The sequence below is a fragment of the Bufo gargarizans genome, chromosome 4, assembly GCF_014858855.1.
Source record: "Bufo gargarizans isolate SCDJY-AF-19 chromosome 4, ASM1485885v1, whole genome shotgun sequence".
In the NCBI taxonomy this organism is placed as follows: Eukaryota; Metazoa; Chordata; class Amphibia; order Anura; family Bufonidae; genus Bufo; species Bufo gargarizans.
In genome coordinates, this window is record NC_058083.1 from 536660249 (window position 1) to 536673871 (window position 13623).

A 13623-nucleotide genomic window follows, 5' to 3' on the forward strand; every position below is an offset into this window, starting at 1 on the left:
GATTTCACTGGGATAACCCACTGATGCAACCCAACAGTGAAAATCCCAACAGGTATTGGGACTTTGTTGTTACCCCAACAGGCACTTTGACCCAACAGGCACTTTAAAAGATTTTAGATACACTTAGATGTGAAAATGAAAAATTACATATTTTACAAGAAAATTATATTTGAAAATTATATTTTAGGCCCAAGTTTTTCATTTCCGCAAAGGGCAACAGGAGAAAATGCACCCCAAAAACAGTTTTACCCATTTTCTCCTTAATACGGTGAGACCCCGGACATGTTTGTAAAGGGCTGTAGGGACGCACAGCAAGGATCAGAAGGGAAGGAATGCCATATGGCTTTTGGAGCGCAGATGTTGTTGGAATGGTTTTAGGGTGCCATGTTTCAATTTGTAAACTTCCAAAAAGTGACCCCATTTTGAAAACAACACTCCTCAAGGAATTAATTGAGGGCTGTACCATGACATCATAGTTCTTTCATAGAAGTTAAAAACACTTTTTTCAGGTAAAATGCTGCTTTAACCCCAGATATTGCATTTTCACAAAGGTTAACAAGAGAAAAATCACCTCACAAATTGTTACCCATTTTCTCCTGAATATGGGAACACCCCCTATGTGGTCATAAACTGCTGTATGGACTCACTACGGGTCTCAGAAGGGAAGGAGCGCCGTGTGCATTTGAGGCCTAGTTTGGTGATTTATACCGCACTGGCCAACAACTGCAGAGGCTCTGAAGTGAAGTAAAAAAAGAAACCTAGAAACCTAGAATGTGTCGGCAGATAAGACCCATTTGGCCCATCTAGTCTGCACAATATACTGAATACTATGGATAGCCCCGGCCCTATCTTATATGAAGGATGGCCTTATGCCTATCCCATGCATGCTTAACCTCCTCCACTGTATTTGCAGCTGCCACTTCTGCAGGAAGGCTATTCCCTGCATCCACTACTCTCTCAGTAAAGTAATACTTCCTGATATTACTGTTAACCCTTTGCCCCTCTAAGGTAACACTCTGTCCTCTTGTAGCAGTTTTCCTTCTTGTAAATCTTCTCTCCTCTTTTCCCTTGTTGATTCCCTTTATGTATTTAGCCGTCTCTCTCATCTCCCCTCTGTCTCGTCTTTCTTCCAAGCTCTACATGTTAAGGTCCTTTCATCTTTCCTGGTAAGTTTTTATCCTGCAATCCATGGACCAGTTTAGTAGCTCTTCTCTGAACTCTCTCCAAAGTATCAGTATCCTTCTGGAGATATGGCCTCCAGTACTGCGCACAATACTCCAGATGAGGTCTCACTAGTGCTCTGTAGAGCGGCATGAGCGCCCCCCTCTGTCTACTGGTAATGCCTCTCCCTATACACCCAGCATTCTGCCAGCATCTCCTGCTGCTCTATGACATGGTCTGCCTACCTTTAAGTCTTCTGAAATAATGACCCCTAAACCCCTTTCCTCGGATACTGAGGTCAGGACTGTATCACTGGTTGTATATTCTGCTCTTGGGTTTTTACGTCCCAGGTGCATTATCTTGCACTTATCAACATTACATTTTAGTTGCCAGATTTTTGACCATTCCTCTAGTTTTCCTAAGTCCTTTTCCATTTGGTGTATCCCTCCAGGAACATCAACCCTGTTACACATCTTTGTGTCATCAGCAAAAAGACCCACCTTACCATCGAGGCCTTCTGCAATGTCGCTGATAAAGATAATAAACAATATGGGTCCCGGAACAGATCCCTGAGGTCCCCACTGGTAACAAGACCTTGGTCTGAATATACTCCATGGACTACAACCCTCTGTTGTCTGTCCTTCAGCCACTGCCTAATCCATCCAACAATATGGGAGTCCAAGCTCAATGACTGCAGTTTATTGATAAGCCTTCTATGTGGGACAGTATCAGAAGCCTTACTAAAGTCCAGATAAGCGATGTCTACTGCACCTTCCCATTTTAGAAACCTCACCGATCACAGAATTTACCAAGGGGTGGAGTGAACATTTAGACCGAACAAGTATTAAAGTCACTGTATTGCTTTCAAATATGTAAGTGCATACCTGCTTCAGCTTCGCTGTATTTCTTTTGCGCGTGCCAAGTATCTTGCTGTATAGGTAGGTGTATATAGTAGTGGGATAAGGAGCCCTATGTTCTGTCTTCAACACGAGCTTGCCCGGCCGGTGGCAATGCTCAAAGTTTGACTACTAGTTCGCACTGGGTTTCGAGCGCCATGTGACGTCACTGAACTAGGTACGGAAGCCCAGGAGTGTCAAAATCCAACGCGTTTTGGATAAAACGTTATCCTTCGTCAGGGATATGGACTCCTGCTTATGATGTTCATTATATAGGGCATCTTACTCCTCCCATTTTACTTATACCTATCTGCGTCACTCAAATGCAAATAACTCAATTTCTGACATATTACATATTTATAATAGCCACAGAAAATATGATGGTCACCCCCTGTCTAGACACTAAAGGAGAAACACAGGGGTTTGGGAACTTTATTCGGTGAGATCGAAATTGTTAGGAGAGACAAGAGGGGGGGGGTTTATCAAAAAAATGTCTAAAGCAGAAACAACGTACCTACTTCAGTAACGGCACATGGCGCTCAAAACCGAGCGCGAACTAGTAGTCAAACTTTGAGCATTGCCACCGGCCGGGGCTCGTGTTGAAGACAGAACATAGGGCTCCTTATCCCACTACTATATACACCTACCTATACAGCAAGATACTTGGCACGCGCAAAAGAAATACAGCGAAGCTGAAGCAGGTGTGCACTTACATATTTAAAAGCAATACGGTGAATTTAATACCTGTTGGGTCTAAATGTTCACTCCACCCCTTGGTAAATTCTGTGATGGGTGAGGTTTCTAAAATGGGGTCATTTCTTGGCGGTTTCTTTTTTTACTTCACTTCAGAGCCTCTGCAGTTGTCGGCCAGTGCGGTATAAATCACCAAACTAGGCCTCAAATGCACATTGCGCTCCTTCCCTTCTGAGACCCGCAGTGTGTCCATACAGCAGTTTACGACCACATAGGGGGTGTTCCCATATTCAGGAGAAAATGGGTAACAATTTGTGAGGTGATTTTTCTCTTGTTAACCCTTGTGAAAAATGCACGATCTGGGGTTAAAGCAGCATTTTACCTGAAAAAAGTGTTTCTAACTTCTATGAAAGAACTATGATGTCATGGTACAGCCCTCAATTAATTCCCTGAGGAGTGTTGTTTTCAAAATGGGGTCACTTTTTGGAGGTTTACAAAATGCAACATGGCACCCTAAAACCATTCCAACAAAATCTGCGCTCCAAAAGCCATATGGCAAGCAAGATACTTGGCACGCGCAAAAGAAATACAGCGAAGCTGAAGCGGGTATGCACTTACATATTTGAAAGCAATACGGTGTTTATGGTGTATCGCGCAGAACCACAATATTTTTATAATTTTGTGCCCGTTTGCAGTACTGACCTTACTACTGCGGTACCGCAGCGTTAGAAATAAAATATAGAGGAGTAAGCGCCAGTGAATAATAGTGATGAGCGGCAGGTGCCATATTCCATTTCGACTAAATTCGCGAATATTCGATAGAATATTCGTTTTATATTCATCGAAATCGAATATTCGTCATTATTCTTGTTATCGCGATTAATATGCGATTTAAATAATTGCGTATAGCGATTGTAACTTAAAGGCTACTCTCCTATTAAAAATAGCAATGCGATTAATTCAAGTTATAATAATCGAATTTCGATTTCAACTTAGCACTGCTATATTCCATATTCGTTAATTCTAGCCTAATATGGACTATAGCAGTGCTAAGCTGAAATCGAAATTCGATTATTATAACTTGAATTAATCGAATTGCGATTTCAACTTGGACCTGGTTTACTATGGTTGACTTGGTAGAATTAGCGAATATGACGAATGTATTCGTCATATTCCACAAAACGAAGATAACGAAGTATTCTGCATCCTCGTTTTAGCTCCATATTCATCAACTTCGCTAATTCTAGCAATCATACAGGAAGGTTTACTATAGAGACAGCTACGTTTAATTCGCTATGCGATTATATGACTGCTTTAAAAAAAAAAAAATAGAATAATTATAATACCTGATAATTATTATAATTATTCTATTTATAAAAAAAAGCAAAGTAATATAATCGCATAGCGAATTAAACTCAGCTGTCTCTATAGTAAACTTTCCTATATGATTGCTAGAATTCGCGAAGTTGACGAATATGGAGCTAAAACGAAGATGGAGAATACTTTGTTATCTTCGTTTTGTGGAATATGACGAATACATTCGTCATATTCGCTAATTCTACCAAGCCAACCATAGGAAACCAGGTCCAAGTTGAAATCGCAATTTGATTATTTCAAGTTATAATAATAGAATTGCGATTTCAGCTTAGCGCTGCTATATTCCATATTAGGCTAGAATTAACGAATATGGAATATAGCAGCGCTAAGTGAAAATCGAAATTCGATTATTATAACTTGAAATAATCAAATTGCGATTTCAACGTAATTCTCAAATCCGACAGTACATTCTAGTATATGGAGACGTTCCCATGGTGATGGGGACGCTCCATGAGCACGGAAGTCGGCAGAAGCGGCAACGGGCACTGACTGGAGCAGCCAGGAAGCCAGGAATCCAAAGGACAGGCAAGAACAACTTTAGGGAAGTGGGAAAGAAAAAAATATAACAATAAAAAAATACGAATATTCGAAATATCGAATTTATATCACTATATTCGAAATATTCGCGAATTAGCGAAGTGGCGATATTCGCGAAAAAAATTCGATATTCGAATATTCGCGCTCAACACTAGTGAATAACAGTGATTAGGTATTAAATTCACAACACAATGTGCAACGTGAGGACATCAGAAGAGAAGGATTTAAGTGTTCTGATATCAGACGGCTTCAATATGAGTGCACAGGATGGAGAGGCAAAGGGAAAGCAAGTAGGGTGCTTGGCTGTATAGCTAGCGGTATAACCAGTAGGAAACTAGAGATTGTGATCCCACTCTACAGAGCGTTAGCGGGACCACATCTGGAATACTGGGTCCAGTTCAGGAGACCACACCTAAAAAAAAAGACATGGATGAAATGGAACGGGTGCAGAGACAGGCTACGAAAATGGTGGAGGGTCTTAAAGGGAGTCTGTCAGCACATTTACCCCTTTTTAACAGTTCCCATATCGCTGTAGCCGCAACACAGATGATTAAAACGGTACCTTTATATGCTTTTGTGGACTTTTAAAACTGCCAAAAACTAACTTTGATGCGTATCTAAATGAGGGCTCGCAAGTGCCCAGGGCGGCGTCCACCGCGTTGGAGCCCAGGCAGCTCGGCATCTTCGGCTCTTATCCATGCCCAGCCTCTTCCTCTGCCCGCCCATCTGTTTTCTCTCCCCCTCAGCGAGATCCCGCGCCTGCGCGATGACTTCCTTGGACGGGGCATGCACACTGCGATGCCCATTGCTGGCACGGCATCGCAGTAGCTTATGCGCATGCCCCGACCAAGGAAGTTACCGCGTCGGCGCGGGATCTCGCTGAGGGGGAGAGAAAACAGATGGGCGGGCAGAGGAAGAGGCTGGGCAGGGATAAGAGCCGAAGAGGCCGAGCTGCCTGGGCTCCAACGCGGTGGACGCCGCCCTGGGCACTTGCGAGCCCTCATTTACATATGCATCAAAAGCATATAAAGGTACCGTTTTAATCATCTGTGTTGCGGCTACAGCGCTATGGGAACTGTTAAAAAGGGGTAAATGTGCTGACAGAATCCCTTTAAGCATCAAACACAACAGGAGAGACTTAAAGAGGAACTTTCACCGGTCCTGATATTATCATGCAGGGTATGGCATACTGATGGCACGTGAGATCACTTACTATTTTCCCTATGCGCTGCTCCGTTCCCCCGCTGTGCCACCCCGTTCTGATTTCCCGCCTGGTATGTAAATTTATTCCATCAGTATAGGGAGGAGATTGCCGTATTTCTCAAGGGGCATCTCCTCCCTAGTTGTGAGATGACCAATCCCAGCAGGGAGCGTCACAGCCAGGGAGAAGGTAAGCTTTTTTTTTCTCCATGGCTGTGAGGCGCTCTGTTGCGTTTGGACAGCTTATAGCCAGGGAGAAGAAGATGTCCCCTGAGAAACAGGGCCGTCTCCTCACCCCTGTACCGATGGTATGGATTTACATACCAGGCGGAAAACCAGAACGGGGGGCACAACGGAGGAACAGAGCAGCGCATAGGGAAAATAGTAAGCGATCTCAGATGCTATCAGCATGCCCCACCCTGCCAGCTATTTACATGATAATGTCAGGACCGGTGAAAGGTCCTATTAAAAGAACATAATCTGCATAGCCTTGAGGAAAGAAGCGAAAGAGGCGACATGACCAGAACCTTTAAATGTGTTACACAAAGAAAGAAGGGAAAGGGGCAATGTGAGGAATGTGGAATTATGATCCAATTCCAGCCATTTGCTGTCAGATAGCAGAGGGAGTGAACTCCGCAGGGGTCCTGGCTTCAAGCAGGCCACATGCGTACAATTCAAACCTCACTCAGCCAGCACGGAGGCCAATTCATCCTACAGGAAAACACCCCTGTAGGGGGTCTCAGCATACACCCAGATCACTCAAATCCATCAGACATCATGGAACCGGAGATTCATAAGGAATTATGAATTGCCTGTCCATCACAGGCATAAACCAGTTATATATCTGCGACCCTGGGGTCAAGACGGACATGCCCCTAGTCGTAGTTTGGGGGTCGGGTGCCGGGAAGGGGAGATACAGAGATCTCCTAGCAGGAACCTAATAACCGCACAATGTTTGGTCTCCACCTGTACCCGGAACCAAGACGGACCCGTTGGTCCCAGAACAATCTCCCTGTGACCTTCCAGTCTGGAGCTATGGGCCATAATGGATGTTGTGGGTCTTTGGCTACCAGGACAAGGAAGGGTGAAAAGGCCCATGCAGGCCAGAGGCCAGGGTCTTTTTCTGAAGGGGGTCACATCGAGTAATGCGTTTAGAGGAACCGTGGACAAACTTCTGAAATCGCTGCCTCCATGTGACTACAGCCAAGCATTACAGCACCCTAGAACTCATCATAACCCAAAGGACGACTCATCCATCTGTTAACTGACCCTTGCTCTGTTTAACTCTGTTGTATCATACCGCCTGTATTTGCACATCCGACCACTGTATGTATCGTGTATTGTCTAGTGCACCCTTCAGGCAATTAAATATATAATTTAATCTTGTGCTGTTCTTGTATCTCGATCACAAATTCCCACGTCCGTGTTTCGGCCTAGTTATACGCTACCCCGGGTTGGTTTCTCACCCTATATAATCCCGTTAGTGGACCTGGATTTTATCAAACGAGGAACTGGTGGCAGTCTACCAGGCTGAGAAAGTGCTGTTTCACTGGGGCAGTGAAAAGGCTTTCTCAGCTCGTCAGGGTTGTGAGCGAGTGTGGAGTTACGCCAGGGGCCGTGTGGACCAACGTATCTCATTCCCCTGCCCAAAGAGATAGGAGGCGTCTGTGTAAACTGTGCTCCCAGGGAGAGCGTAACGTTATGTCTTGGAAACCAGTGACTAAACCGTATCTCGTGAGCTCAACATAGTTGACATCAAGCGGTGCAGCGAGGTGCGGTATTCGTCACAGGCAACATGATCAAAACCATCATATATGTTACACAAGGAAAAAAGGGAAAGGGGGACATGACCGAAACCTTCATATATGTTACACGAGGAAAGAGGGGAAAGGGGCAACATGACCGAAACCTTCATATATGTTACACGAGGAAAAAAGGGAAAGGGGCAACATGACCGAAACCTTCATATATGTTACACGAGGAAAGAGGGGAAAGGGGCAACATGACCGAAACCTTCATATATGTTACACAAGGAAAAAAGGGAAAGGGGGACATGACCGAAACCTTCATATATGTTACACGAGGAAAGAAGGGAAAGGGGCAACATGACCGAAACCTTCATATATGTTACACGAGGAAAGAAGAGAAAGGGGCAACATGACCGAAACCTTCATATATGTTACACGAGGAAAAAAGGGAAAGGGGCAACATGACCGAAACCTTCATATATGTTACACGAGGAAAGAAGGGAAAGGGGGACATGACCGAAACCTTCATATGTGTTACACGAGGAAAGAGGGGAAAGGGGCAACATGACCGAAACCTTCATATATGTTACACAAGGAAAAAAGGGAAAGGGGCAACATGACCGAAACCTTCATATATGTTACACGAGGAAAGAAGGGAAAGGGGCAACATGACCGAAACCTTCATATATGTTACACAAGGAAAAAAGGGAAAGGGGCAACATGACCGAAACCTTCATATATGTTACACGAGGAAAAAAGGGAAAGGGGGACATGATCGAAACCTTCATATATGTTACACGAGGAAAGAAGGGAAAGGGGGGACATGATCGAAACCTTTATATATGTTACACAAGGAAAAAAGGGAAAGGGGCAACATGACCGAAACCTTCATATATGTTACACGAGGAAAGAGGGGAAAGGGGCAACATGACCGAAACCTTCATATATGTTACACGAGGAAAAAAGGGAAAGGGGGACATGACCGAAACCTTCATATATGTTACACGAGGAAAGAAGGGAAAGGGGCAACATGACCGAAACCTTCATATATGTTACACAAGGAAAAAAGGGAAAGGGGCAACATGACCGAAACCTTCATATATGTTACACGAGGAAAAAAGGAAAAGGGGGACATGATCGAAACCTTCATATATGTTACACGAGGAAAGAAGGGAAAGGGGGGACATGATCGAAACCTTTATATATATATGTTACATGAGGAAAGAAGGGAAAGGGGGACATGACCGAAACCTTTATATATGTTACACGAGGAAAGAAGGGAAAGGGGGGACATGACCGAAACCTTCATATATGTTACACGAGTAAGAAGGGAAAGGGGGGACATGACCGAAACCTTTGTATATGTTACACAAGGAAAAAAGGGAAAGGGGCAACATGACCGAAACCTTCATATATGTTACACGAGGAAAGAGGGGAAAGGGGCAACATGACCGAAACCTTCATATATGTTACACGAGGAAAAAAGGGAAAGGGGGACATGACCGAAACCTTCATATATGTTACACGAGGAAAGAAGGGAAAGGGGCAACATGACCGAAACCTTCATATATGTTACACGAGGAAAAAAGGGAAAGGGGCAACATGACCGAAACCTTCATATATGTTACACGAGGAAAAAAGGAAAAGGGGGACATGATCGAAACCTTCATATATGTTACACGAGGAAAGAAGGGAAAGGGGGGACATGATCGAAACCTTTATATATATATGTTACATGAGGAAAGAAGGGAAAGGGGGACATGACCGAAACCTTCATATATGTTACACGAGGAAAGAAGGGAAAGGGGCAACATGACCGAAACCTTTGTATATGTTACACGAGTAAGAAGGGAAAGGGGGACATGACCGAAACCTTCATATATGTTACACGAGGAAAGAAGGGAAAGGGGGGACATGACCGAAACCTTCATATATGTTACACGAGTAAGAAGGGAAAGGGGGACATGACCGAAACCTTCATATATGTTACACAAGGAAAGAAGGGAAAGGGGGACATGACCGAAACCTTTGTATATGTTACACGAGTAAGAAGGGAAAGGGGGACATGATAGAAACCTTTGTATATGCTACATGAGGAAAGAAGGGAAAGGGGGACATGACCATAACCTTTATATATGTTACACAAGGAAAGAAGGGAAATGATCGAAACCTTTACATAGCTTAAAGGTTAAATAAGGTTCAGGAGAGAAGTGTTCTCAGTAAGAAGCTAAACACAAGAACAAGGGGGCACAAGGGCACAATCTGAAATTAGCGGGGGTAACATCAGTAGCATTGCAGGAAGTATTATTTTACTGAAAGATTGGCTGAAGTTTGGAACAAAATCCCAGCAGATGTGGTTGGGAAATCTACCGTAAGTGAATGGAAACTTTCCCAGGATAAATCTGCCCTTAAATGAAAAATAACATAAGAGCAGACGAGATGGACCAGGGAGGCTTTTTCTTCTGTGTTTATATCTGTGAAAATTTAGATTTTTCAACAGATCTACCGTTTCAGTGCCCAGTATGTTGTGCCCATCTCGTGCCATCAAAGACACATCCTTTAATTATAAGGCGGGTTCTACCGGGCACTAAAATGCCATAAATGTGGGTGTAGACTGCGGTTCGTGAATGCTGCAGAGTTCAGAAGGGAAAGGCCACCTTTTGGCTTTTACAGATTGGTTATGGGCGCCATGTTGCTATTGAACACCCTCGGGGACTCAGTGAAGCCTTCTTCTGAGAACCATAGTTTCCTTTTCTCTCGATGCAGCTGTGTCAGGGCTTAGTTTTTGCAGGGCAGGCTCACATCATTTTTGGTTCTATTTTGGGTACATACATACACTTTTTGGGAAGCAGGATAAAGAAAAGGCCGTAATTCCGCCATTGCTTTTGGGGTTTTATTATAGCAGCGTCCACCGAGCAGGAAAAACGACATTATCTTTATTCTGCCGGTCACTACGGTTACAGAGACACCAAGTTATAATATTTTTTTATATTTTACCACTTTTACACAAAGTATTAAAAAAAAGGATTTTTTTTTGCGTCACACACTAATGGCTCCATACTAACCCTGCACACTAATGGCTCCACAATAACCCTGCACACTAATGGCTCCATAATAACCCTGCACACTAATGGCTCCACAATAACCCTGCACACTAATGGCTCCATAATAACCCTGCACACTAATGGCTCCATAATAACCCTGCACACTAATGGCTCCATAATAACCCTGCACACTAATGGCTCCATAATAACCCTGCACACTAATGGCTCCATAATAACCGAGCACACTAATGGCTCCATAATAACCCTGCACACTAATGGCTCCATAATAACCCTGCACACTAATGGCTCCATAATAACCCTGCACACTAATGGCTCCATAATAACCCTGCACACTAATGGCTCCACAATAACCCTGCACACTAATGGCTCCATAATAACCCTGCACACTAATGGCTCCATAATAACCCTGCACACTAATGGCTCCATAATAACCCTGCACACTAATGGCTCCATAATAACCCTGCACACTAATGGCTCCATAATAACCCTGCACACTAATGGCTCCACAATAACCCTGCACACTAATGGCTCCATAATAACCCTGCACACTAATGGCTCCATAATAACCCTGCACACTAATGGCTCCATAATAACCCTGCACACTAATGGCTCCATAATAACCCTGCACACTAATGGCTCCATAATAACCCTGCACACTAATGGCTCCATGATAACCCTGCACACTAATGGCTCCATAATAACCCTGCACACTAATGGCTCCATAATAACCCTGCACACTAATGGCTCCATAATAACCCTGCACACTAATGGCTCCATAATAACCCTGCACACTAATGGCTCCATAATAACCCTGCACACTAATGGCTCCATAATAACCCTGCACACTAATGGCTCCATAATAACCCTGCACACTAATGGCTCCATAATAACCGAGCACACTAATGGCTCCATAATAACTCTGCACACTAATGGCTCCATAATAACCCTGCACACTAATGGCTCCATAATAACTCTGCACACTAATGGCTCCATAATAACCGAGCACACTAATGGCTCCATAATAACTCTGCACACTAATGGCTCCATAATAACCCTGCACACTAATGGCTCCATAATAACCAAGCACACTAATGGCTCCATAATAACAGAGCACACTAATGGCTCCATAATAACCCTGCACACTAATGGCTCCATAATAACCCTGCACACTAATGGCTCCATACTAACCCTGCACACTAATGGCTCCATACTAACCCTGCACACTAATGGCTCCATAATAACCCTGCACACTAATGGCTCCATAATAACCCTGCACACTAATGGCTCCATAATAACCCTGCACACTAATGGCTCCATAATAACCCTGCACACTAATGGCTCCATAATAACCCTGCACACTAATGGCTCCATAATAACCCTTGGCCAGGTTCTCAATCCCATTAAGAACCTGTGGTCAGTTCTCAAAAAATAGCTGGACAAAAAAAAGAAGTATCAGCCAGGAGGGATCAGCCAGGAGGGATCAGCCAGGAGCGATCAGCCAGGAGCGATCAGCCAGGAGCGGTCAGCCAGGAGCGGTCAGCCAGGAGCGGTCAGTCAGGAGCTATCAGTCAGGAGCTGTCAGTCAGGAGCTATCAGTCAGGAGGTGTAAGTCAGGAGGTGTAAGTCAGGAGGTGTCAGTCAGGAGGTGTCAGTCAGGAGCTATCAGTCAGGAGCTGTCAGTCAGGAGGTGTCAGTCAGGAAGTGTCAGTCAGGAGGTGTAAGTCAGGAGGTGTCAGTCAGGAGGTGTCAGTCAGGAGCTATCAGTCAGGAGCTGTCAGTCAGGAGGTGTCAGTCAGGAAGTGTCAGTCAGGAGGTGTCAGTCAGGAGGTGTCAGTCAGGAGGTGTCAGTCAGGAGCTATCAGTCAGGAGCTGTCAGTCAGGAGCTATCAGTCAGGAGGTGTAAGTCAGGAGGTGTAAGTCAGGAGGTGTCAGTCAGGAGGTGTCAGTCAGGAGCTATCAGTCAGGAGCTGTCAGTCAGGAGGTGTCAGTCAGGAAGTGTCAGTCAGGAGGTGTCAGTCAGGAGGTGTCAGTCAGGAGGTATCAGTCAGGAGGTATTAATCAGGAGCTATCAGTCAGGAGCTATCAGTCAGGAGCTATCAGTCAGGAGGTGTCAGTCAGGAGCTATCAGTCAGGAGCTGTCAGTCAGGAGCTGTCAGTCAGGAGCTGTCAGTCAGGAGCTGTCAGTCAGGAGGTGTCAGTCAGGAGCTATCAGTCAGGAGCTGTCAGTCAGGAGCTGTCAGTCAGGAGCTGTCAGTCAGGAGCTGTCAGTCAGGGGCTGTCAGTCAGGGGCTGTCAGTCAGGGGCTGTCAGTCAGGGGCTGTCAGTCAGGGGCTTTCAGTCAGGGGCTATCAGTCAGGAGGTATCAGTCAGGAGGTGTAAGTCAGGAGGTGTCAGTCAGGAGCTATCAGTCAGGAGCTATCAGTCAGGAGGTGTCAGTCAGGAGCTGTCAGTCAGGAGCTGTCAGTCAGGAGGTGTCAGTCAGGAGGTGTCAGTCAGGAGGTGTCAGTCAGGAGGTGTCAGTCAGGAGGTATCAGTCAGGAGGTATCAGTCAGGAGGTATTAATCAGGAGCTATCAGTCAGGAGCTATCAGTCAGGAGCTATCAGTCAGGAGCTATCAGTCAGGAGCTATCAGTCAGGAGCTATCAGTCAGGAGCTGTCAGTCAGGAGGTGTCAGTCAGGAGGTGTCAGTCAGGAGGTGTCAGTCAGGAGGTATCAGTCAGGAGGTATTAATCAGGAGCTATCAGTCAGGAGCTATCAGTCAGGAGGTATTAGTCAGGAGCTATCAGTCAGGAGCTATCAGTCAGGAGCTATCAGTCAGGAGCTATCAGTCAGGAGCTGTCAGTCAGGAGCTATCAGTCAGGAGCTGTCAGTCAGGAGCTGTCAGTCAGGAGCTGTCAGTCAGGAGCTGTCAGTCAGGAGCTGTCAGTCAGGAGCTGTCAGTCAGGA

The 13623-nt window shown here is 44.9% G+C and overlaps 1 protein-coding gene across 1 annotated transcript in view; it reads right to left on the minus strand.

Annotated features, from left to right (window-relative positions):
* Positions 1-13623, minus strand: part of TTBK1 (tau tubulin kinase 1) — a 196635-nt gene that overhangs the window by 91773 nt on the left and 91239 nt on the right. The gene's annotated exons all lie outside the window — the stretch shown is intronic.